The sequence below is a fragment of the Zootoca vivipara genome, chromosome 1, assembly GCF_965207765.1.
Source record: "Zootoca vivipara chromosome 1, rZooViv2.hap1.1, whole genome shotgun sequence".
Taxonomy (NCBI): Eukaryota; Metazoa; Chordata; class Lepidosauria; order Squamata; family Lacertidae; genus Zootoca; species Zootoca vivipara.
This window is the reverse complement of record NC_142582.1, coordinates 96483824-96509607: the sequence shown is the minus strand read 5'-3', so window position 1 is coordinate 96509607 and position 25784 is coordinate 96483824. Positions and strand designations below refer to the sequence as shown.

The window sequence follows — 25784 nt, the reverse complement described above, 5'->3', positions numbered from 1 at the left end:
GGAAATTATGCTTTCGCATCCATTACAAGTGAACATACCGTATGTATAAGTAAGGCTTGCCAAAGGGGCAGGGGAGGAAGGACAGGCAACCAAGCATGGCAGGCAGACACTGAAGAAAGAGCGAAGTTACTTTCTCTTTAAAAGATGACACCTCGATCGACTATCCAATAGCTTAAAGAAGCCTTGTTCTCTGCAGGGAATAGGACACCTGTGTAATGACCCGGGAAGGTCTTACCCTGCTTGATTGAGGACGACTCGCCCCTGCTGCTTTCCCCTTGATTGAGGAAAGGGCAGCTGCTACCGAGGTCTCTCTGGTGATGGTGGGCCTTTCCGTCTGTCCTCCTTGGGGACCCCACAGGTTGTCTCCAGCCATGGTGATGTTGACTGGCGGAGCTCTACCTCTTTTCAAAAACAGACACGATTGCAAGATTCATTGTGGAAAGACTTTGTGTTGAAGGGAGGGGGCATGAAGCATCGGGGGTGGGAGAACGACACCGAGAGAAAGAGACGATCTTTGCTCCTTCTGCAGTGTGTATATCGTGTGCCGTTAGGCTCTGGAGTCACAAACAAATATGATTAAAAAGAGTTATTAGCACAAACAGCAAAGGAAATAGCTAAGCTGACTGCAAAAAATTAAATCAACACAGAACTGGTATGGCAGAAAGGGAATTAAAATTTGATTTAGGGGAATTATTTGTAGCACAACATTAGAAGTCAGTAAGCTAATTCCAAAATCTGCACTTCCTTAAAAACGGAGGGAATTTATTTTCAATATGATCTTATTGTAATTATCAGTATGATTCACTGCCTGCATGAGTACATGAGCCAGCGACGAAATCCATGGAATGTCAAGAAGGCTTATCTCTTCCCCTGCCTCTTTGGTTTCTTTCTTTCTCTCCTCCTGTGCCTGTGTGAAGAAGAGAAAGAAGACTGCGTAGTGCCTTGCGGAGTATAAAAGCAACATTTCTTGAAATGTACTTTTTGAGCTATCTCTGGATTCCAATCTTCCCACTCTTTTGAGCCAGCAAATCTGAGACTTTTGGAACAACTTCTAGAATTTATGCCTAAATCATCACCCTGTGAGAACTCAAGTTGATAAACCAAGGTGAATCTTTCTTCATTGATGTTTGAAAACTAAACTAATATTAATACCTGGTTTTTCATTTTTGAATGGGTGTTATGGAGATGAATTAGACAAGAAACTTTCCCACAACAGATGTTATTTCTTTTGCCATATTGCCACTTCTGGCCAAACACTATTTATAAGGTTTTAAAACATTTTTAAAGCCCTACAAACCCCACTTACCACTTTCATCTCCCTTGGGTGGCTGGGAAGGGGTGATTATAATCTGCCCCCAGACTCCTCACTTTTATTTCATCCAAGGATTGTCTATTTCTACAGCAAACCCCAGCCAGCATAAACATTAGCAAAATCTGAAGGACCAGGGTTTGCCTCTGCTGATTGAAACGATAGTATTTTCTAAATGTACATATGCAAATATACTTTAGCATATGCAAATCTGTGCCCCCCCTTTTGTCATCTCTCTCCCTCTCCCTCTCTCTGTCCACTCTTCTTTCGTGATGTGTAAGTGACTGGTGAATATAAACACAATGTTTCAATCTTCTAAACCAGGGCTCAGCAACCTTTTTCAGCCGTGGGGGGGCGGATTATATTTTTTTGCGGGGGGGGGGGGAATGAATGAATTCCTATGCCCTACAAATAACCCAGAGTTGCATTTTAAATAAAAGCACACATTCTACTCATGTAAAAACACCAGGGAGGCCCCACAAATAACCCAGAGATGCATTTTAAATAAAAGCACACATTCTACTCATGTAAAAACATGCTGATTCCCGGACTATCCGCAGGCCGGATTGAGAAGGTGATTGGGCCGCATCCAGCCCCTGGGGCTTAGGTTGCCTACCCCTGTTATAAACCATGGTTTGAGGGGTTGGTAATATGCTGTGGGTCATGTTCTTCCTTCGCCTCCTCTTTTGCTATTGTTCCCCGTTTTATTTTTTCTGGTTCTGCTTCTAACCATTATCAAGCAAACGATGCTTAGGGCAGGACTATGGTTTGCAATTCTCTTCAAGCTGCAGTTTCAAATAATGGTTTGGACATAATTCCTTGTTAGCACACAGTATAGTATTCCCACTCACAGCAAACTATGCTTAGGAAAGGGAGAGGAGAGAGTGAATAAGCACTGGGCACGTTTCCAAGCCTCTCAATCAAAATGGGACCATGACGTCTGAATTAGTTGCATGGGCACTGGAGCACTTGCTCAGGAACCCAGAAATGTCTCTGGAAAAGTCATACTGCTTGAGGCCTATGCTGAAAAGGGAGAAGTTAACCACATTCATAGCCCTTCAGCCATGAAGCAGCAACGTTGAACAAGGTTGCCAGCTCTTCAGCTGGCCACTGTAGCTATGACCATATCACCTGCTAATTCCAGCATATCAAGCTGCTATTAAAGTCTGGCAGCCCTAACATTGAGAATCTGGTGGGATGTCTGTTCACGTATGTCTGGGCATCAGATGTATCTAAGCAGCTCAGCTAATTCCCTAAATATGTTACATCTGTACCCAAACTGTTAACTTAATTTCAATACCTCAGTTTAAGACGTGATCTTGATCCGCTCGTAGTGGGCCGAAAATACTTTCTGTGTGAAAGCCTGCTGGAAGCCTGCCATGATTTTTCTCATACACCCCACCCCACCCCACCACCACCAAATTTTCATTGTCTCTCCATTGTTCTCCTGTTTCCTCTTCCCCCACACTTGGAATCCTCTCCGGGGGTCCAGATTGAGGGGCAGCTTGTGAAGCTTTCACAGTAGCTAACCACAGCCAACTTGCCAGGGCATTATGAAGTTTGTTTTTTAAGAAAAAAAGAATAAAATAAAAATGAATGTTTTCATTGTTTGGATTTTTAAATACTTTGTTGTGTTTTTTTATTCAAAATCTGTGCACTGCAGACAAAACAATTAGGAAATGCAAGCAATGCTCTCTGCAAACAACCCCAGGGTTAAATTCATTCCCAACATGGATATGGAGCAAAGTCCTCTCCACTAGCGTAAATCAAAATGGTTTGATTTACTGTGGTGACTAATGCTGATTCATATGAACTGCAGATCAACTCTACATATGTGGCTTTATTTTTCCCCGCCCGCCTCCCTGCACAAAGCTCTTAATATGTTTCTTTAGATTGTTCTCGAATTGTCATAAATACCATGCTACAGACACCACAAAAATAATGGCAAGTTGGAACACATCTGAGTGACATATAAAATTTGCTCTGTGGCAGATGAGCACCCTGGAGGTGCACAGGTTTGTCATAATATATAAGGAATCTTGGAGCTGATTAAATTATGTCTCTGTGCCAGTGTGTGTGTGGTGTGTATGTGTGTGTGTGTGTGTGTGTGTGTGGATTCAGGAGTATAACTGATTTGTTCTAGAGCTGATTTGTTCAAATGGATGATCTGTGACATTATTTGGTTCATGTTTTCAAAGATGTCTCGATGGGGGCAAGGGTGTGTGTATGAGAGAAACCCAAAATGTAAATATCACATCATGAAAAGTGCTGAGTGATTCCCAAACAACTGATGCCAAGTTACCAGCAGTAAACAACCAGATTCCCACTCCTTGTGCCATCACCACTTTTATAAACTTTTTGAAACAAGACTAGAGATTCTGTCTTTCTAATCAATATTCCACTGACCTGAGGAGCAAATAAAGAACGGGGGAGGGGAAGCAGAAAAATGAATTGTCTCGTAATAATATTGTTGCACATCATCCCAGTCTCCAAGCCGTGCAAGATTCCAGGGGTTCAAGATGCTAACCCAGGACTCCGTTTCCTGGGAATGAGGGACAGCAGAGACTGTGGTGTCTTTATGATATAGGATTTATTTGCACATATATGCAACCTGAGCCTAGGATGGAGGGGCTCACTCGCAGCATTAACTCACAGATTCTGCTTCTCCCATCATCATAGCTTTAGATTCAAGCAGAAATCAAGCACGGCTCTCCCTCTTTGGCTTCTGACTGCTTCTAACTTTCATCTCTCTCACACAACTCTATTGTCCTTCAATCTAACTTTTTTTTTTCTGGCAAGGGCTCCTTCATTGATTTTAACCCTTGCTGGATCCAGGAATTAGAAGGGACTCAGGCATACAGCCTATGCGGCCCCCCTCCAAATTCACAACACAATTCATCCTTAGTTCAGTCTTCAAGGGGTGAAAGCTCCTAGCGATTCATGGGGCTGGCCAAAGTGGAGGCCACCTCTTTAGCAGATGACTACGTTCTCATTTTCCAGACCAGACTAGCTTTTATTCCTAATCAGTCAAACCTTGCTTGTTTTCACTTTCTTTCTGTTTCCCTCTCTTAACTCTACTCCCCATAGAGAGATAAACAACACAGATTATTATTATTTTTACCAGTAGAACCTCTGTTGGGACCCAATGAACATAATGCTTCCTCCTGCAATCCAGCTGGGCAAAAGCATCTGAGAGGCAAGATGTGACTTAGATGGAGGCCAATGAAGGGTGTAACCTGGGAAGAATCCTGAGGGCAGGACAAAGAAGGCTGGAAGTCCACAACCCGGTTTGAACACCCAAAATCCCAAGGTGCATCCTGTTTGTATTTTTTTATTTTGAAATGTATCAGATAGAGTGTTTTTGTCTTATTTGTTCAATCTAGCAAGGTACAAGAAGCATGCAGAGAGTACAGTGGAAACTCGGTTTATGAACACCTCGGTTTACGAATTTTCGTTTTACGAACGCCGCAGACCCATCTGGAACGGATTAATTCACTTTCCATTACTTTCAATGGGAAAGTTTGCTTCAGTTTATGAACGCTTCAGTTTATGAACAGACTTCCGGAACCAATTACACCCATGCTTCGGGTTAAGTACGCTTCAGGTTGAGTATTCCGCGGACCGTCTGGAACAGATTAATCCACTTTTCCATTACTTTCAATGGGAAAGTTCGCTTCAGTTTATGAACAGACTTCCGGAACCAATTGTGTTCATAAACCGAGGTACCACTGTAGTTCTAAAAGGTAGAAAACAAAAATTGGCATTCTGACTAATGCTCCTCATTATACTGGCGCCTTTCTTGGTCTTTTCATTGAAACTCCATTTTGACTTGAATACTGTTACTTTGCATTCTTGTGGAGGTGTTTATGGATTTTGCATTTGGCTTGCTTTGTGGTTGTGTTTTTGGTACAATGTTTGTACCGAAAGTCTGTTGTGCAAGCAAAACTGCAACATTGGACACAATCCATTGTCTCTTTGCAACTTTTAAATTGGTTGGTAAGTCGTGCCCAGAAGGAGAGTCAGAAGTGGTTGACCATTCTGGCTGGCTTTCTGCTTTTAGCCTGCGTTTTACTATTATAGCATGTGGGACAGTGATATACACAATGGACAAATGAAGACAAATAATGGAGCTAAACATCATTGGCTTGGGTAAAATTAGGGAAACAGTAAACTTTCTGATCCAAGTGTATCCACTGGAATCATGTGAATAATATGTAAACATTTTCTAAGCAGTCCTAGTAAAGTGTCAGAAAACCATTATATCCAGATAAAGATTCTGTCCCGTCCCATTTCAATGTCCAACAGGAAACTGGCACATGAAACTGGAAAATATGAGTTGGGGGGTTGCTTGGTCTCAGTTGGGAAAGTTATGTACGTCTGAAACGGGGTGGGAAACACAGCCTATAACTTTGGCTGTGCAAGCTCTCTTGATGAGGCCTGTCAGAAGCTTGTTACACTGAAATAAATGCTCCTTGGCTGTCTTTTTGCTCCCTATTGAAAAGAAAGCAAACCTGTAACTTGATTCTTAAACAAATTTCAAATGGTGTCATCATTGCTAATGGTTCTTTTACAATTCAGTTCATCACTTTAGGCAAATAGCTCTGATTCATAAATTCTCCAATTGTCAAAACAACATAAACGATCGTTTATCAAAATGCAATAAATCTCGGCAAGCAATGAGATAGTGTAAAGAAGACTTGCTGTTGTGTACAGGGCTCTGCTTCCTTGGCTGCACTTAAAGGGCCATCCGTGAGTGGATAGGCATTGAAATTGTTGCTGTGAGTTGCCTAACATTTTGCACGGAAAGCATTCAGCCTGCGAGCTTTAGTGGTCCTTTGGAAACCTCAGAGCTACTTCCGTCAGCGACGGCGCTTCTCCAGATGGTATGAGGCTAACCTCTTAGCTTAAACATCTTTTTAGCATTCTTTCCTTGAAGCTCATCTCCAATGTAAAATCAGGCGAGGCATTTGAAATCTGTCAGATCCTCAAGATGCTGCCATGCACGCTTTTCACTTCGGAAACCTTGAGGGCCCTGGCTTCAAGCTAGGAGGACCACATCAGCGAAAGATGCCATGTAAGGAAATGTCACTTACGTGTCCATGCTAAAATTAGGGCTAAATGAACTGCTCTCCCAATATAATATGCATTTCCGGATTTGCTTGGGTGGGAAGCCAAAGTCTATCCACCCACCCACCTCCTCAGATCATCATAGGCTGTTAAATTAGAACAGAACTAAAATGTCATCTGTAACGCTGGGGCGGGTATGTGACGAGGTTTCAGTGTTTTGACTGGTGGTGGAACCATCTCCAAAGAACGTAGTGGTGGCAGTGAGTCAGTTCACGCAGTCTCTTGTCTCCTGTGTGTCCATATCTACATAGCAGTGAACGTTCATGCAAGTTAGCAAGCAGAGGGAGGGCCATAGCTCAGGGGTTGAGCTTCTGCTTTGCATGCGGAAAGTCCCTGTTTCAATACTCAGCATCTCCAGGCAGCACTGGGGAAGTCTCCTTTCTGAACCCCGGGGAACCACTGCCAGTCACTGTAGACAGTGCTGGGCTAGGTGAGCCAATGGCAGCTTCTGGTGTTCCAGTTGCCACAACTAAAACAGCAACTGCTGCAGGGGGTGGGGTGAGCCCTTATTGGGAGGTATCACTTGGTGGCCTTGCAGGCAGGGGACATTCCCAGCCCTGCTTGCAGATGCCGGGGAGCGCAATGCATGCATCAATCTGGCTACTAAATGGCCAGCAGCACCCAGCATTGGCTCTAGGCCACTGCTGTTACTGACCAACACTGGATTCTGCTAGCCTATCCAGCTTTGCCTCTGCCAGGAGAACCTGTTGATAGATGCTGACGGTCACTGAGCCCATTGCACAAGCTGCTAATGCTGCGTAGAATCATTTATGTCTACAATATGTGAAGCAGAAACCAAGCCCAGAAAGATGCATAGGTTCCCATTCCACACACTACATTTCTGATAATCTATGCAGATGCAGAACAATATCTCCTATTGCAAAGTATGACACAGCATAATATATCAGTGGCTGCATGTGAAATGAAAATACCGGTAGGAGTATCACTTCATTATACCCATTGACTCTGTGTGTGTGTTTTCTGTCTCACCCATCAATATGACTTTCGTTTCTTTATGAAAGTTTTAATCTGTGGAACCGAAAGTTGAAGCTTTTCGATAAAATTTGAGACAGTGAAGGGACTTGATCACTAGAGACATGATCACTCCACAAATGAGATAATTATATATGATCTTGTGGAAGAAAACATAGATTTTCACATTTTAATCTGAAAGATTTCACATGAATCAAGCCAAGAATAAATAAATTTGAGAAGTTTTATGAAGCCAAATTAGCCCATTGAAAATTCATGTGGGTGAATTTCAGCTAGATTTATTATGCTCTTCCTACCATTTAGAAGGCATGAACTAAATTAACATTTATGGCTCTACAGAAGTGAAAATTGCTTGCTAGTCACTTCTGAGTTTCCTCTGCAATGTATACATAATGTATTGAGTGTATCGTGTTCTAAATTCATACAGGCCATTAGTGAGGCCCAACAAACCTGGTCAGTGCCCTGCCTTGACTGACTATGTGCCTTCCCCCACAACCTTCCCCAACTGGTGCCCTACAGAGATTTGGGACAACAACTCCCATCTGTCTCAGGCAGCAGGATCAATGGCCAGAGATTATAAGAACTGTTGTCCAAAGCATCTCAAGGGCACCAGTTTGGGGAAAGCCTCCATAGAACATGCCCCCAAGTGCCTTGGCAAATGAGTTGATATAGAAAGGACCATAGAACCATAGAATTGTAGAGTTGGAAGGGGCCACAAGGGTCATCTATTCCAACCCTCTGCAATGCATGAATATTTCACCCAACATGGGGCTTGAACCCACAATCCTGAGATTAAGAGTCTCATGCCCCACCGATGGGCAAAAGCTTGAAAACTACTCTTGTAAACCAGCAGTCTCTTTAAGAATGTTGTTGTTGTTTAGTCATTTAGTTGTGTCCGACTCTTCGTGACCCCATGGACCATAGCACACCAGGCACTCCTGTCTTGCATTGCCTCCCGCAGTTTGGTCAAACTCATGTTCGTAGCTTCGAGAACACTGTCCAACCATCTCATCCTCTGTCGTCCCCTTCTCCTAGTGCCCTCCATCTTTCCCAACATCAAGGTCTTTTCCAAGGATTCTTCTCTTCTCATGAGGTGGCCAAAGTATTGGAGCCTCAGCTTCACGATCTGTCCTTCCAGGGAGCACTCAGGGCTGATTTCCTTAAGAATGGATAGGGTATTCTCTTTAAGAATACCCTAACGATTAACAGCAAAAAGGGTGCCTATGTTAGGAAATGGGGAAAGAGGTGTTGATTGTTGGTTGCAATTTGCATGTATTGTGGAATCCTATCCAGGCAGGATCCAATCCACCTATTGCTGCTCCTTCAGGGTCATTCCTTTCAGAGGGACTTGTTTGCTGTTTCTGCACAAGCCCAGCGGAAATGGAGACAGAGGAGCAGCAATGCCTGGTGAATTGTGGCCACATCTCTCCGAGAATTCCCATTAAAATCTGTTCCCAATGCCAGACATATTTTATTTCATCTTTTACTGCATTAGTCTTCCATTGGATCCTGCGAACATCTGATTAGAGTTACCTTAAAAGTTTGGAGTTTATATTAGAGATGAGAACAAATAATAAAGAAAAGAAAAGGGAGGAGGGAGAAGCCCTGATCACAACAACCTTGAACTTTGAGAAAGTTCAGATCTGGATCCAGATTTTACAGCTGGGCCCCATCCTCTTATTTAAACATCTTCCAGGGCTGAAGATTGTTGCAACAGACTACAGAAAATGTTCAGAACCACATTTTGTGTAGCTGCTCATACTTTCCTCTAATTATTCCCACCCATTATTTGCCCTTTAATCTCTAATGCAGTCATTAAGAGCAACAATCCCCAATGCCCTGCCCTTAAAGTGTTCTTCATTCCAGTGAAGGCTGCAATGAATCTCAGCTCAGAAGTGACTTGTCCATGCAACTACATGTGGATTATGTTGGGAACAGCCTTCACACGGGTGTCTATCTTTCACGATGCAGCCATAATTTCAGAAGCCATCATCACCGCGGCCTTAACAGATGCACAGAGAGATTCCACCGTGGGAGCTCTCTGTGTGACTGGAGGGGGCCCATGTGATCATATGATCCAGAAAGAAGGCAGACACGCTACATAGGTTACAGGGACCAACAGTTAATCATAGACTTGTAGAGTTGGAAGGGAGCAATGCAGGACTCTTTTGCCCAACGTGGGACTCAAAAACAATTTTGAGATTAAGTCCCGTGCTCTACTGAATGAGCTATCTCAAGACGGGGTGGGTGGGTGTCTGTGTGTGTCTGTGTGTCTGTGGATCATCAACCTTTCCCTGGCCTTAGAATGTGGGACTACATCCTACATTAGGCACGTCCATCATCCATTTCACCGCCAGGTGGTTTAATCCGGCCCCTGTGGCTGTTTATTTCCTTGGGTAAAATCCTATAAAACCAACTTTGGTTGGCCCTTTGGTTGGCCCTCACATCCTTTCACTTCATCAAATCTGGCCCTTTTTGAAAAAGGTTTGGACACCACTGTCCCACATGGACCATTGCCATCATGCTGTGAATCTCTGCCCACACACCTCTAGATAAGAATGTAAGAAGAGCCTGAATAGATCAGACCAGTGGTCCGTCTGCTCCAGCATCCTGTTCTCACATGGCGTTGGAGCATAGCCGTCATGGCTAACTTGCAATAAGTCCACCAGAGAAACAGAGATATATCCCCAGGGAGGCAAAAACATAAGCACCAAACATGAAACACATAAAAATCCTTCTCAGGCCTGCAAAAGAAGCAATCTTCCCCCCACAAACAGAAGATGGGATGCTGCCGGTCTCCTCCAATAACTCCGTAGAAAAGCTGAAAGAGCTTGTATCAAGGTCTGGGTTTCCTTGCCCTAAATACCAGTTATTACAAAACTTCAGGAGAGTCCCTGCCTCATAGAGTCTTCCATCCAAAGGGCGGGCAGTTAATTAACCCAGCTATTAAGATCGTTGTCTCTAATGTTCCAGTTGCTCTATGGCAGGGACGTCGAACTCCCAAGGGACTGCGATCTACTCCCGCGGGGGGGGGGGAGTGATCTACCCATGGGGGGGAGGTTCAGAGTGATTGAGCTTTTTTTAGGAGGCCAGACCAAAGTTGTTCACCTTTTATTAAACAGCCAGCATGCAGAATTAAAATAAATCGCTCACCAACAACGCAGATGCTAACACACGAACGCAGCACTACAGCAGACAAAAGAGGAACACACACTAAACGCGACACAGGGAAAGACCAAGGGGGGAGGGGGCGGAGACATGATTCTAAACAACGCGAGTGATAATGATCCCGCGATCGCCCACAATCATATGGGGATTGACCTGTCGATCACGGTCAACTGGTTGGACACCCCTGCTCTATGGGGCTGACATAGGGGAAACTGGTATAAAATCTGAAATAGAAGTCCTACAAAATAAATTTATGAGGCAGATTTTGGGGCTTCCCTGCAGGACATTGGCAGCCCGCCACAGAACTGAGTTGGGCCTCCCCTTTCTTGCAGCCAGAATTGATCAAGCCTATCTGGGATACTGGTGCAAGCTAAAGGCCTTCCAGGATCATACTCTTACTAAGTTCTGCTGGTTAGAGGAACTAAGGACAGGGGGCTGGGCACAAAAGTGTCAAGATAAGCTTAGGGCTTATAATCTGCAAATGGACAACTACTTAGCCCTTAGCCCACATGACCTTAGAAATTGGATTTTTGATCAGGATGCCAACCAAGACAGAGCATCCATCATTTCTGCCTGTTACTCTACTTGGTGCCCCCAAATTAAGACCAATCACTCAAGACCCCGTTACCTCGAGACTCTGACCTTCCCACAACCTTGTAGAACTAAGATTCCAACAGATGCCCTCAGCATATTTAGAGGGGAGATATCGGAGAATTCCCCATATGGATCACAAATGTATATATGGGTGCAATCAGGTAGAGGACATTACAAACTATTGGCTGATTTGCCTACTGTATATACAACGCCCAGAGGAAAATTTATATCACCAATTCTTAATTGGCTTCCAGGTTGATTTGCACAGGAAGTGACAGTTGAACTCCTAGCAGATAAACATCTATACATCACGCACCAGGTAGCCAAATTTGCGCTGGCAGCCAAGCAGTTCCAGCTATGTGAATGCACTCCAATCTTAAATTTTAATGTTGTAAATTTATTTTATGTTGTAAACTGCTACAGGTTACATTGTATGATTTTAGATGAAAGTTTCCTTTTATTCTGTGTCGTCCATTGTAAAGGCCGTTGGCTATTTACAATAAAAATTGACTCGCCCTGCCTCGTGCATTCCACGCAAGCCTTTCCCTAAAGCCATCTTGTCCCCACCTTGGCAGCAGAACTACAGAAGAAAGCGTCCAGGTACACAGCCACATGTTGGAAGGAACCGAGTCATGTTTGCAGACCTCCCTTGGATCAGGGTCGACAAACAAAAATACAACTGGGAGGACAGAGACTAAATTGTTTGAAGACGTCAATGTCCACTTCTTACATAGTAAGACTGGGGTCACCTGAAGCAGGCTGCATCTAACTGAATGTTTCTGTTAAGGTTCAATGCTATCTTAGCTAAGAGTAGCCTTTCTTTATTTCAAGTTCTATTTTCAAAAACCCAGTTCAAAGTATAAAGCAGAGCTTCCTCTGATGTCTTTCAATTGTGGGTGCCAATGCTTCGCCTTCTAAGACAGCGGGGCAGTGTGTACAGCGATGGCTTAACGTGTTAAACTGTTCCACATTTTGGAGGCTTGTACAACCGGACCTCACCGTGGAAACAAAACCGTCCTTTCTCTGTGACCATGCGCAGTGCTCTTCAATAGGGGCAGCATGCTCATTTAAGGAAAGAGCTGGTTGGCTCCATTGGCTGAGTGGGAAATCATCTCCCTACCCCACACCACCCCCACCCCACTTCTGTGCAAAAGGGAGCAGTAGGGGAAAAGTTTAAATCAAAGGGAAATTCCTCTGGTACCATGTTCACAATGTTTATCCCAGTGGGATATGATAGAGTATGTGAAATGGCTGTGTTTCACAACAATTATGAAAGAGAAAAAACATGTGGAATAAATATAACGCATAACAAAGAACAGCGGTATAAGTTCAAGTGAACCACTGAGTATGTCACAACTAATAATGTATTTACTGTGGAGGCTTCAATGAGTTTATTGGTTAGAAGGGCTTGGTTTTGCCCTCATCTGTAGTTTTGCTCCATCGTCCCTTCTAGGGGCGCTTCTGTTGCAGGTAATTGCCTCGCTTGTATATAAAGGCCTGGCGGTGCTGGTGGGGTTTCTGTGACGTTTGCTTGTTAGGGGGTGTTATTATGGGGCAGGGAAAGAAAGAGAAAGACATGATAGTTGGTACACAGGTTGTAGGTTGGGGCGGGGGGAGTGGATTTATGGTCAGCATTTTGCTGAGAAAGTGGGGAGGAGTTATTAGCCTCTGTGCAATAAAGTATATTCACAGGCATAGAAAATGGCATCTGTCTTGTTTAGGAATGGAGGCAATTGTACTGTGTGACACAATGAACCTCCTTAAGACGTTATGTATCATTGCACCCTTTAAAAATGCAGTACACTTTTCATTGATCTTTCCATTTCGTTTTGATTTAAAATGCAGATCTTTCCCGCCGTCAAAATCTTAGCATTTTTTTTATGTGTAAATGTGGAGGGAGGAGGGGAAGAAAATCCATTTCAGACACATGCAGCCTCCATAAATTACTTTTTGTGGTTGAAACAGTATTCGCTTATGTCATGGGTTGAACATCCCCCTTTATTAGAATGCTATTTATTGCCACCAGCTGCAGTGCTTAGCTAAGAAAGTTCTTGACACCAGTGATTGCTTTCAGCACCAATGCTTCCGGCTGCTAACAGGGGCTTCTATTTCCAAATGCAGTCACCCCTTGTAAGCTCTTCCTTCTGGCGCACAGATACCGCCTGTCATTGTTACCGGGTGGCGTAGGTGGGGGATGGGACTGAACCCATGGACGCTATGTGATCACTTGGGCTGCAAATCTCCCAAGCCTTTGAGATTTCTCGCCTAACGTTGCTGCCACAAAAGCCTCCAAATGAGTACAGGAATGCATGAGATCCTATCAGTTATGGATTCATTTTCTTTCCTCTAAAATGAAGTTACGATTTCAGCTCATGAGCAAAGGGCAATTCACACAAGGCGCAAACTGCACGGGGGAAGCACCCAATTTCAGCTGGAGAGGCGCTTGCAGGGCCTGTATTGCTTTTCCAAGCCAGGGGTAGCTAGACAAAAGTAATTACTCTTCTTCTGTAAAAGGCTGTCATTACTCTTGCATGAATAGTTTAGCTCTGCTATTTCCTTGCCTGCCTTTCTCCGTCAAATTCAGGGAAACCAAGCAGGCTCAAAGCAAAAGTAGCCAAGGTTGGGGGGGGGAGTTCCTGCACATTTTCTAGTGGGCACTTAGCTGAACGTCTCCAGGTAACTCTCCAAAACTGCTTGCATGTGCCTCTGTAGATATATCCTATTATTTTGTTAATATGATTGGTCACATATATTGGGCCCACTGGTTTGAGAACTTCTCTTTCTCTATCCCTGATTATGGTCACAACACGTAATTGGCCTCAAGTAGTCAGAAGTGCCAATCAGAAGCAGGAGGAGACTTGGATGTCATTAATACAGAATTGCTCTGATGCCTTAGCAAAAACATTTTGAGCAGGTTGAGCATCAATGTTCTGCATTCTGTAGTTAGCAACGTCTCATTTGGTTGAAGGTTCCCATTGCAGTCTTCAGAAACACAAGCCGCCAAAAAAGGTGTGTGTGTGTTTTGGCAGTGTACTTTCGAAAAATCATGTGCAATGTGCACTGACTTCAACAAAACCTGATCACATGCAAGTTTGATAGATAATCCTGGTCAGGGCAGTCTCGAGCAGGTCGGCCGCCCTGGCATTGAGGGGCGGAGATCGCTCTGGCGCCCCTGCTCTCGCAGGGCGCAGCATGGTTTCCGCACACCGCGCCACCAGGGGTCTACCTAGAGCCGGCCCTGATCCTGGTTTAAATTACACCGATTGTCTACTTCTCTCCTACTCTCTTGGGATTCGTCACTCTTTCATCGCCCAGTCCCTTAATTGCCACACTGCAAAGGGTCTATGGTTCTATTTGGTTCTATGGGTCAGATCTGACCCCACCCCAATGGGCCAACATTGGCAGGTGGTTGAGGCAGCCCATCTGTCAATCACATGGCATCAGACGAACACCTGTAGGGACCTGCCATGCACAGCCTAATTGGGCAGGACTGAACCCCACCATCCATCATCTGAGGCCTACTGTAAGCTAAGGCTTCCTGTAACTAAGTACATATCACTGAAATAACCACATATTTTCTCCTTGCCTAGCCATGCCTCCATCTCTGCCTTCCCCTGTTGTTTCCCTATGGACCTGTTTTAGAATGGAAGCCCCTGAGGAACATACAAAGCTGTCTTATGCTGAGTCAATCCATTGGTCCATCTAACTCAATATTCTCTACACTAACTGGCAGCAACCATGGGTGGCAACTTGAATAAAATATTGGGGGGCAGGTAAGCCCTGCCCTGCATAATCAATCACATGACACAGTGCACACACCCTGTTTGAAAGGCAATGTCCATCAACAGGGGGGGCGGCTCAAATATTTTATTGGGGAGACCGAAGACCGCTTGGCCACTAGGAGTTGGTTTCTATTGCAGCAGCTCTCTAGGATTTCAGACAAGGACATTCCCAGCCTTGCCTGGAGGTGTTGGGGATTGAATCTGGGAACTTCTGCAAGCAAGGTGGAGCTGTGAATCCTTCCTTGGGGTAGGAACTTCGTAAAACATCATGCTTATGATTAGCCAATTGTGATGTACATAGATGGTGCAAGCATCATTGGAAAAGGAGGAGGAGGAGGAAGAATTCCTTCCACACTAAAGTGATTAGGGGTTTTGTTGCTATTGTTAAACAGTTGGGAGTCAGAAATCCTTGCTGATCTACTGCAAATTGGCCACAGATCTACCAGTAGTGGGAATAAAACATAGCATTAATTTAGAATTACTTGAACATCTGGAGAAAGGCCTGAGAAAAGGTGTTGTTTGGGGTTTATGTCATGGGTGAGTTTAAAAATCAAACTGAAATAAAGTCCCTCGGTTCTTTTTCAGAGGCTAGAAATCTGTTGAGCTGTTTAAAAAAAAACTATTTCCGAAAAACTGCAGAATTTAAAGCAGGGCAAAGATTAACATACACATTTACACAAGGGGCTCTTAGGATCTCAGTGAAGCTATTCTTAAGACAGATACCTCTTCAGGGTTCCAGTTCCCAGTACTTAAGGGGCATTATATTGCAATATAAATGTTACATTATATCTTTCTTGTGCCATGTGATCATAAATATCTGTCTGGCTTGAATGAAAATGAAATTAATTGAACTGCAGCTTTCTTCCAACATACTGGAAGATACTGCATTTGCCCATCACTAGACTTGCCCATCAGTCACCCACAGGTGACCGCACCTCATCCCTCTACAGTGTGCCAGAAGAGGCAGAGCAGCGGTGAAAATTCAGAGGTCCTTCCCCAAAGTGGATTGCACTGAGGACGTAAATGTAACCCACCTGCTCTTTCTGCATCTATAGAAGCCTCAGAGACCTGGATGCTCTCAACACGATCAAGATTGGCCCAAGAGATTTTGCTGCCTACAGTGAGGGACAAGATGGTACCCTTTTCCACATTCCAAGCACAGAAGCCAAAAGGATTGTTAGCTTAGTCTTAATTCAGCATTGGTGTTAGGATAGTGCCCTCCACAACACCTGACACAGCAGGCTAGTTTAGGGGGAGCAAAGAAAACACTGTCCAACAACAGAGGAAGCGGCTTCATACTGAGTCAGACCATTGGTCCATCTAGCTCAGTATTGTCTACACTGAGTGGCAGCAGCTCTCCAGGGTTTCAGGCAAGAGTATCTGATTTGCAAATGACGGGGATTGAAATTGGGGTCTTCTATGTGTAAGGCAGATGCTCCACCACTGAGCCAGGGGCCATCAGAGGAACAGCCAGGGGCTGCTGCTACTGTCCCCCAGCATCTGCTGCCTGAAGCAGGGGTCTCGCTTTATCTAATGGCAGGGCCAGCCCTGCATACACTTTCAAGTGGATGGAGTTCTTCTAAGCTTTTGTTAGGTGCAAAAGAATCATAAGTGAAAAAAGCAAACAAAGGTAAAGGTAAAGGGACCCCTGACCATTAGGTCCAGTCATGGACGACTCTGGGGTTGCAGTACTCATCTCGCTTTACTAGCCGAGGGAGCCGGCATACAGCTTCTGGGTCATGTGGCCAGCATGACTAAGCCGCTTCTGGCAAACCAGAGGAAATGCTGTTTACCTTCCCGCCAGAGCAGTACCTATTTATCTACTTGCACTTTGACGTGCTTTCGAACTGCTAGGTTGGCAGGAGCTGGGACTGAACAACAGGAGCTCACCCCATCACGGGGATTCGAACCGCCGACCTTCTGATCGGCAAGCCCTAGGCTCTGTGGTTTAACCCACAGCGCCACCCATGTATATAGTTGTGTTTATAGTTGCTGCTATAAACTATAGTGGGGTAGCTGATTTGCATAATGCAAGTTTAACATTACACAATACGAAAAATGTTCTAGGTTAGATTTATTGTTTGTGTGTAATATATGTTGATACATGGTCTTTAGCAGATCCAAAGTGCTTTAAATACAGCTACCAATACACTCTTTTAGCCAGTTGGGGTTCCACGCCTGAATCTCAGCTTCCCTTCTGCAAACAAGAACTGGAAGGCAGGTGGCAGTATATTCTTCATTAATATTTGCAAACTGCCCAGAGTATAAAATGGATATGTGCCTAGGTATTATTGCTGGCTAGGGATTAGACTTCTAGACAGCATAATCACTTACAATAGCAGGTAATCTGAAAAAAATAATTTGGAACCTTTTAGTGTAGCTTGCACCAGGTGACATTAGTTTACAACAGACAACACTGAAATACACCGTAAGGAAGAGAAGCAACCCACCGGTTTGCATTGTGAACTAATAGCACCAACCTTGACTGTAACCTTTTCTTTCAGGGAGGCGGGGGGAGACTACTTAAAACCAGATCCCAAGGTCTACTGTTTACCAGTTTGTGAACCTTCCATGCAATGGAATAATATCACTTCTTAAACTCTAAGACTTAAGAGTAGCATTTCAAACAATCATTCCAAGGCCAAGGTTCTTGTTTTATACTTGCTTGGAAGAGAAACTTCCTGAATGACCCTGTAAAAAGTCTCCTTCTTCTGGTGGCATGGCCTCCAACGTTCAGCTACGCTTACGAGAGGCCGACTCTTATTTGGTTTGTCTTATTTGGCAATCAAGTCTTTGGCGTTCAATGAAGGCATATGTTTTGAACTCAAATGACTTCACTTCATATTAAAGTAAAGAATGTTTTGAAGTGTGCCCCTTTGCTAATCATAAGCAACAGATCTCTGCCTAATGGAATCCACATCTTTTGCATGCGAACTCTCTCCTTGCAAACAGAAGAAGAAGAAAAATCTCCAATGGCTGTAGCGTATGATTTCAAAATATCCAGCTCCTTTGCTTCTGCTTCTGTTGTAATCTTCTCTATGCCTTAGCCTTTTCTTTACTTTTTGACTGCCCAAACAATTCCCACTATTTTTTCTCATTGCTGCCATGACAAAATGCTATGAGAAAAGAGCTGGTCCTCTGCCAAAAACCTACTCCAGAGTTCAATATATGTTTCTTTCTTCAAGAGTCAATTGTTTTCCCTCTCTCCCAGGGGCTACTAGCTACCTTATTACCAGAAAGAATGACCCCATGCCAGCACAATTGAGATCCAGAAACTCAACAAAATTGTAACCCCCTCCAGTGGCGTCGGAATTCTAATCAAGAGCAGAGAGCCTGAAAGACAAATGTACTTGTGTATATAGCCACCATTTCAAGAGTGCGACTTCCTTACGTGCAAAGGAACCTATTTCATTTCCTTTTTCTTCGGAGTTTTTATTGCCCTTTTCCACGTAACCTTTACATTGCGAACGTCCTTAATGTGGAGGCCTTTTTGCATTTGGGAATTATTCCTACTCTGTTTACACAGTTTGCTGCCTTTTTACTACATGCCATCCATTTTCTGAGAGGCACAACTAGACATAGGAGGCCTCCTAGTTATTACCAACTTCTTCCTTTCTCAGTTTAACGCATTGGTGGAGCAACTGCTACGTTTATTCCTTACCCCAGATGAAATCCAGGTGTCAGAAGGAATAGAGCAGTTATGCTAGACAGGCTGCAAGTGGGAAAGGTATTCCAATGTCCTCATTCTAATGTGCTTTTGAATTCTAATTCTGGTGCTGGAGGAGACTCTTGAGAGTCCCATGGACTGCAAGAAGATCAAACCTCTCCATTCTGAAGGAAATCAGCCCTGAGTGCTCACTGGAAGGACAGATCCTGAAGCTGAGGCTCCAATACTTTGGAGAACCTCATGAGAAGAGAAGACTCCTGATGCTGGGAAAGATGGAGGGCACAAGGAGAAGGGGACAACAGAGGACGAGGTGGTTGGACAGTGTTCTTGAAGCCACCAACATGAGTCTGACCAAACTGCGGGAGGCAGTGGAAGACAGGAGTGCCTGGCATGCTATGGTCCATGGGGTTACGAAGAGTCGGACACAACTAAACAACAACAATGTGCTCATTGGAGGGAGTGTATTGTTCTGTGACTTGAGCTGGATGGTTTACTGTTGCCTTACAGCCCTATAATCAATATCCTCCATACCCTGGCCCAATTCACACCAACCCATGGCTAAGCATGAACGAACAAGCATTCCACTCCTCCCCAGTCCTGCTGCTCCTCTGCTACCTGGAGCAGGAGTGCTAACTTGGCCCCACAACTGTGGGTGCCCGGGGCCATGGGTGCCATGCAGCGTGCATGGCCCTGGCACCGAAAATTGTGGGTGCCTGGCTCCTTCATGGGGAATTTTGTGGGTGCTCAGGCACCCAGGGCCCCAGGGCGTTGGCACCTTTACCTGGAGTGAAGCCATGGCTTGGTGTTGCCTCCAGACCTCGGCTCATGGTTTGCCTTCCACAAACAAACCATGAGCAGTAAGTGAAAAACAGCTTATGCCTTGTGGGACAAACCATGAGTCTGGGTTTGAATATACAGTGGTATCTCCGGTGGTGGACAGGATCCGTTCCAGAGATCTGGTCAGATCCCGAGGTTTCTGTGCATGTGCACGCGGCAAAACCCATTAAAATACTTCCGGGTTTGCCGCGCATGCATCCCGAAGTTTATGTAACCAGAGGGTTACGTAAACAGAGGTAAGGCTGTAATGTTAAGCCAAACCATGTCTTAGCTTTGAATAGCAAGATAGCAGCAGGACTGAGGTAGAAGTGTAGCAGCTGAGATTCCCCCCCCCCCATTACTTGATTGTTCACACTTAAGCATGGTTTAGTTTAGCGTCATGTGTGAACTGGGCCACTGACTCATGCCATTTCAGAAACCTGGGACTACATAATTACTTTCATACATTTTTGCCACGGCCTATTTTCTGGGTAAATAAAGCAAACCGGCCAGCTTTCATGCATCACCAGCACCATCGAAGTCAAATGAGCCCAGTGAATCAGTTCTCATTCAGGGTTACTTCCAATGTGGCATTTCCCTGCTCATATTTTGAGAACACTACAATTCCCGGCAGATGTGTGTGCTATGATGCTGACACATGCTTTTTGAAAATCTCCTGAATCTTTATCTACAGTTTAACGCATCTCAAACCGGCAAGTTACTTTGCTGTTGAGACTCATGTTGAACTTCTCTCGAGTCCATGTTTAATATGGAAGTCTATTGGGGGGGGATTGCTTGTGTTAACTCATAATTGGAAAATGGTCATGTGAATCAGACCTCACAAGAGAAAACGGCAAAAGAGATGTCATCTTTCTCTCTCAGTGTATCACCCTAAAAATCTCAACATGTCCAATAAACTCCTTGTGGATGTGGAAGTCACTTGATATTCCCTGATGAACCTCTGGAGGAAAGTAATCAAAACTTTGGACTGTTACAATTCATGGAGTCATTCGTCAGCAGAGCACATGTTTCCCCTGTTCACACAAAGCCTGTATATGTTTATCTAAAGATACAAAATAAGCTTTGGAGTTACCAAGTGTCTGAAAAAGATAAATAGGGGGGATTAGAATGCGTGCATCTTCATGAATAGGCTACAAGTTTGCCACAAAAGTCTCTTATTAGAGAAAACATTCTGTTTTGGAGTGTAGCATTATGTACATATAACTAAACTGTGATCACCATCTCCTTTCACAGAATATTATTGTTCTACTGTTGTTGACACAGGCCAATCACATTGTTTATGTAATCATTATGCTAACAACCTCCCCACCCCCACCCCGGCAATATAGGAAGAACAGAAAAAATAAGACAAATTCTACAATGAGATAGTTACAAAATATGTGAATGAATGGAATTAACAGACCGTCGCCCCCCCCCCCGCTCCTCCCAAAAGTGCAACCGGTGCATCAGAATCTAACCTCATTCAAATTTTGTGCAGGGCTGTGTTTGAACTACTGTCTTGCCCCACAAATTCATAACAGAGAAGCTATCGCTGTATGGCTGGACCCAAAAGAAATATTGTCAGGAAACAAGGAAATTAAAAGGAAAAATAAAATCTCCAGATGTTCTTATGTGAGTATTTGTGAGTAGAGGGTCGGGAGGGCCTCAGAAATGCATGACAGAAAGCTCAGATGCAATGCCATGTTCAACAGGAACTTTTCTATTTGAAATATTAATTATTTTCTATATTTCATGGAGAGAAAAAAACCACATGAGCTGTTATCATTGCATGATACACTCCAAAGTTCTGCTTATATTCTGGCTTATTCTCCCTTTTTCTCTGCCTCTAGGCTGCCATAGAAAAAAACAAAATGTAAGTAAAATTTAAAGAGACAACATTCAGAAAATCACTATTTTAAAACAAAGCTTATGAAAAAATTTAATTAATATGGTACCTAATAAGCTTGCTTTGAAATAATGTGATGACTACTTTTCTAAATCTCATTGGAAAGATCCAGCAATTGTATACCCATTAATGAGGGTATATATCACAAAAATGATTTTACAAGTAAATAATGCTATACTGGAATTGACTTAAATTGTCTGATCCCATTGGATTTTCTCCTTCAGATAATTTCTGGTGAAGCTGGAGAATCAAATTGAACATAATTTGGTAATGAAAGTAGTCGATAATTGAGCTAAGTAGCTTGAACTTGTCAGTCACCTGTGACCTTCTTCTAGTTACACTTCATTTAAACTTTACCAAGCCAAGGGAGGCTGAGAGAGGAGAGTTGCAGAACAGCCCTCCACCCATATTGCTCCTCTGCCTGGGCTCCAGAAGTCTATCTGATTTGTATTAAATATGGAGATAACTAAGTAAACAGATTCTGATCCTTACACGACACAAAGGCTGCAAGCCTTGAGCAGCTGGCTTGGTTGAGCGCTTGTGGCTGAAACAACCTCAGAAGGACTCTCTGGATACAAATTAGTGTATTTGCAGAATATGGCTTTAAACACATATATTAAATGAAGAAATTGTGTCTTAGTTTCTTGTTTTGTGTGTGGCTTTTTATGATGGCTGGCTACAATAAGTGGAAGTGACCTCTCTGGACTTCAGAATGTGCCTTATAAAGGAGCTTTGCTTTCGGTGAGATTCACTAGCCAATGTGCTTGCCGATTAAAGTCCATGCCAGGTGGAAGGGAAGGGATGGAGCAACATGCAAACCCCTCAAGTGGTTTGTGATCCAATAAGGCAGGCTTCCTCAACCTCAGCCCTCCAGATGTTTTGTGACTACAGTTCCCATCATCCCTGATCACTGGTCCTGCTAGCCAGGGATCATGAGAGTTGTAGGCCAAAAAACATCTGGAGGGCCGAGGTTGAGGAAGCCTACAATAAGGTAAAGGAGCAGCTCTCCTTATTGGGGAAGGGTTATAGCTCAGTGGTAGAGCCTCTGTGCATGTAGAAGGCCCCAAATTTAATCCCTGCCTCTTCCAGTTAGGGCTGGGAGAGACTCATGCTTGAAACAGTGATGAACCACTGCCAGTCAGTAAAGACAATACTAAGCTAGATGGACCAATGGTCTGATTCAATATTAGACAGCTTCCTATGTCCCCATTTTGTCCTGCCTGTACTCTGAGATCTGCTGGTGAGGCCCACTTGCTGAAACCAATCGCTGAATAAGGTCAGATGATCTATACCCCCTCGGGGGGGGGTCTTTTTGGCAATGGCACCCAAGTTGTGGAACAGCCTCCTTGCTAAGGCTTGTCCTGCACCAACATTATCCATCTTTCAGTACCAGCTGAAGACCTTTCATTTCTACCAGGCATTATAAATTTGGTACCTATATGACCTGTGCTGTGACAGATGAGAAGTATATTAGATTTTCACTCTTTTAATTGTTCTCTTATTTTCAATTTTATTGTACTTTGAATTGTTGCTATGTGCTGAGATTATCCTTGATGAAGGGTGGTGTATAAATTCTATAAATAAGTAAAAGTAAATAAATACACAAGTTTTCTTGAAACAATGCAGGTGATGATATACTGTTCCTCTGTGGGTATCAATGTAACAGTTTTATTTAGTGACTTCTAGGTGGGGGTTGTGCCAAGGAACAATTATATACAATATCTGTTTGGCAGGAACAGATTCGCCTGCTGCAGGGATGAATTCTCACACTAGCAATACTGATTTCTCATTTGTTTATTTGTTTCAAGATCCTACCACACAGAAGCCAAGTATTTTAGCTGGTATATTTGAAATGTCAGAGTGTGGTTGGTTGGACTTTTTCATATATCCTTGACTTACGTGTCTTGCTGATATTTACAATGGCGGGGGCAGGATTGTAAGGAATTCTGATCCTCTGAACTAACTTGAAATCCCCTATTTGAGCAATCAGGATTCAAAGAGTACACAGAACATTTTGGCCAGGGCGTACTCCTACCATATGGGATATTAAGAAGGCTTACCCTGGAATTTGCAGCTGGTCTAAGCTGCAACTCGTCCTGAGCTAACAGTGTTCTGGTTTCTCTCATTCATGCCCGGAATAGGAAATCTGTTGCCCAGCAGAATTTGTGAGACTCCCACCTCCCATCAGGTCCAGACAGCATAGCTAATAGTTAGGGATGATGGGAGCTGGAGTCCAACATTTGGGGTGTCATGGGTTCCTCATCCTGATGCATAGATGCAACATACATAGACATATATTTATTCCTATTGCAGCTACGGAGTTGCGTTGTGGCTTCTGTGGTTAGTGTCAACACATAGCAAGGTCAGGACGTTATCTGGGGATCTTGGTGTCTAAGTCTTAAGGCTATGCAGCTAAACTCTGGACTTAATGCAATCTCTACAACTGCCATCCTAACCCCACTTGCCTGGGAACAAGGAGCATTGAAGTCAGTAGGGCTTACTTCTGAGTAGACATACTTAGGACTGGATCTTATATCAGCCTCTCTCTCTCCTTTGTTTCAGCATGGAATCACCAAGAAGAGCAGAGTGAGGAATCTGAAGGCGGGCAGAAGTGAGCAATGGTTCTGTACTGGGAGAAGGGCAAAACTCTAAACCAAGGGTGAGAGGTGCCCACCTACAGAAACTGACTCCACTGTGGATTTAGTGAGATCTCTTCCTCCATCCTAGTCATCCCTAAGGGTAATGGTCACAATCTAATGCACTTTTATGCACATTGCACAGTGAAATCCTATGCAACATTATTAAGGTGATTTTTTCCAATGGTTGTGTTCTGCTATTGGAAGACATGCAAAAGTTGCCAACAGGAGAGAGAAGTGCGCAATAGCATAGCCTGCTTCTTTGCCTTAAAAGATGTTTGATATACCTAAATGGGCACTAATCCTTAGTTCCCATGCCCTACTGAACTAAGCCTAGGCATGCAAAACTAAAATAATAACGCATCCTTCCCCTGTTTATTTTTGTCTCCACTTCCTTTACTTCTTCTGTTGTTTCCTCTGAGTGAGACCATTTTTGGCAAGGCAAATTGCAGGTGTGTTAAGGGGGTGGGCGGAAGCCCCTCCCTTGCCACACTAAGGTCCTAATCAGGATTTGGGCCCAGGGTGCCTATTTGGCTGGGTGGGAGAGAGACCCCTCTCAGTAAGGGATGAAACCTCGCCTGGACTCTGAAGATCCTAAAAGCATCACTAAAAAGTCAGGCCTATTGGTTTACATTTTGGGCTGACTAGTTTCCGCATAGTTATTAACCTTCAGCCTTCCAGATGTTGTTGGACTGCAACTCTCAGCCTCCCTGACCATTGGCCCTGCTGGCTGGGGCTGATGGGACTTGCAGTTCCACAGCCTCTAGAGCAGGCACCCCCAAACTGCGGCCCTCCATATGTTTTGGCCTACAGCTCCCATGATCCCTAGCTAACAGGACCAATGGTCAGGGATGATGGGAATTGTAGTCCAAAACATCTGGAGGGCCAAAGTTTGGGGATGCCTGCTCTAGAGGGCCACAGATTCCCCATCCCTGCTGTAGCCAATGCTGTTGAAAATAATCATTGGACATCATCATCATAATAATTTATTATTTCTACTCTGCCCATCTGGCTGGGTTTCCGCAGCCACTCTGGGAGGCTTCCAACTGAATATTAACAATAGAATCAAACATTTTAAAATTCCCTAAACAGGGCTGCCTTCAGATGTCTTCTGAAAGTCAGATAGTTCTTTATTTCCTTGACATCTGATGGGAGGGTGTTCCACAGGGCAGGTGCCACAACCGAGAAGGCCCTCTGCCTGATTCCCTGTAACTTCGCTTCTTGCAGTGAGGGAACCGCCAGAAGGCCCTTGGTGCTGGACCCCAGTGTCCAGGCTGAACAATGGGGGTGAAGATGCTCCTTCAGGTATACAGGAACGAGGCCGTTTAGGGCTTTAAAGGTCAACACCAACACTTTGAATTGTGCTCAGAAACATACTGGTAGCCAATGTAGGTCTTTTAGGAGTGGTGTTATATCGTCTTGGTGGATACTCCCAGTCACCTGTCTCGCTGCCGCACTCTGGATTATTTTCGGGTCACTTTCAAAGGTAGCCCCACATAGAGTGCATTGAAGTAGTCCAATAACTACCGGTAGAGCATGCACTACTCTGGCGAGACAGTCTGCAGGCAGATAGGGTCTCAGCCTGTGTACCAGATGGAGCTGGTAGACAGCTGCCCTGGACACACAATTGACCTGTGCCTCCATGGACAGCCTCCATGGACAGTCCAAAATGACTCCCAGGCTGCACACCTGCTCCTTCAGGGGGACAGTTACCCCATTCAGGACCAGGGAGTCCTCCACACCAGCCTGCCCCCTGTCCCCCCAAAACAGTACTTCTGTCTTGTCA

At 44.2% G+C, this 25784-nt stretch overlaps 1 long non-coding RNA gene across 1 annotated transcript; it reads left to right on the top strand.

Moving 5' to 3' along the window:
* The first annotated feature begins 226 nt into the window (after positions 1-226).
* On the top strand, positions 227-24805 carry LOC148687683 (uncharacterized). The gene is made up of 3 exons (XR_015950361.1): positions 227-1105; positions 4437-4619; positions 23925-24805. It is a non-coding gene; the product is annotated as an uncharacterized LOC148687683 (long non-coding RNA).
* Positions 24806-25784: the final 979 nt, after the last annotated feature.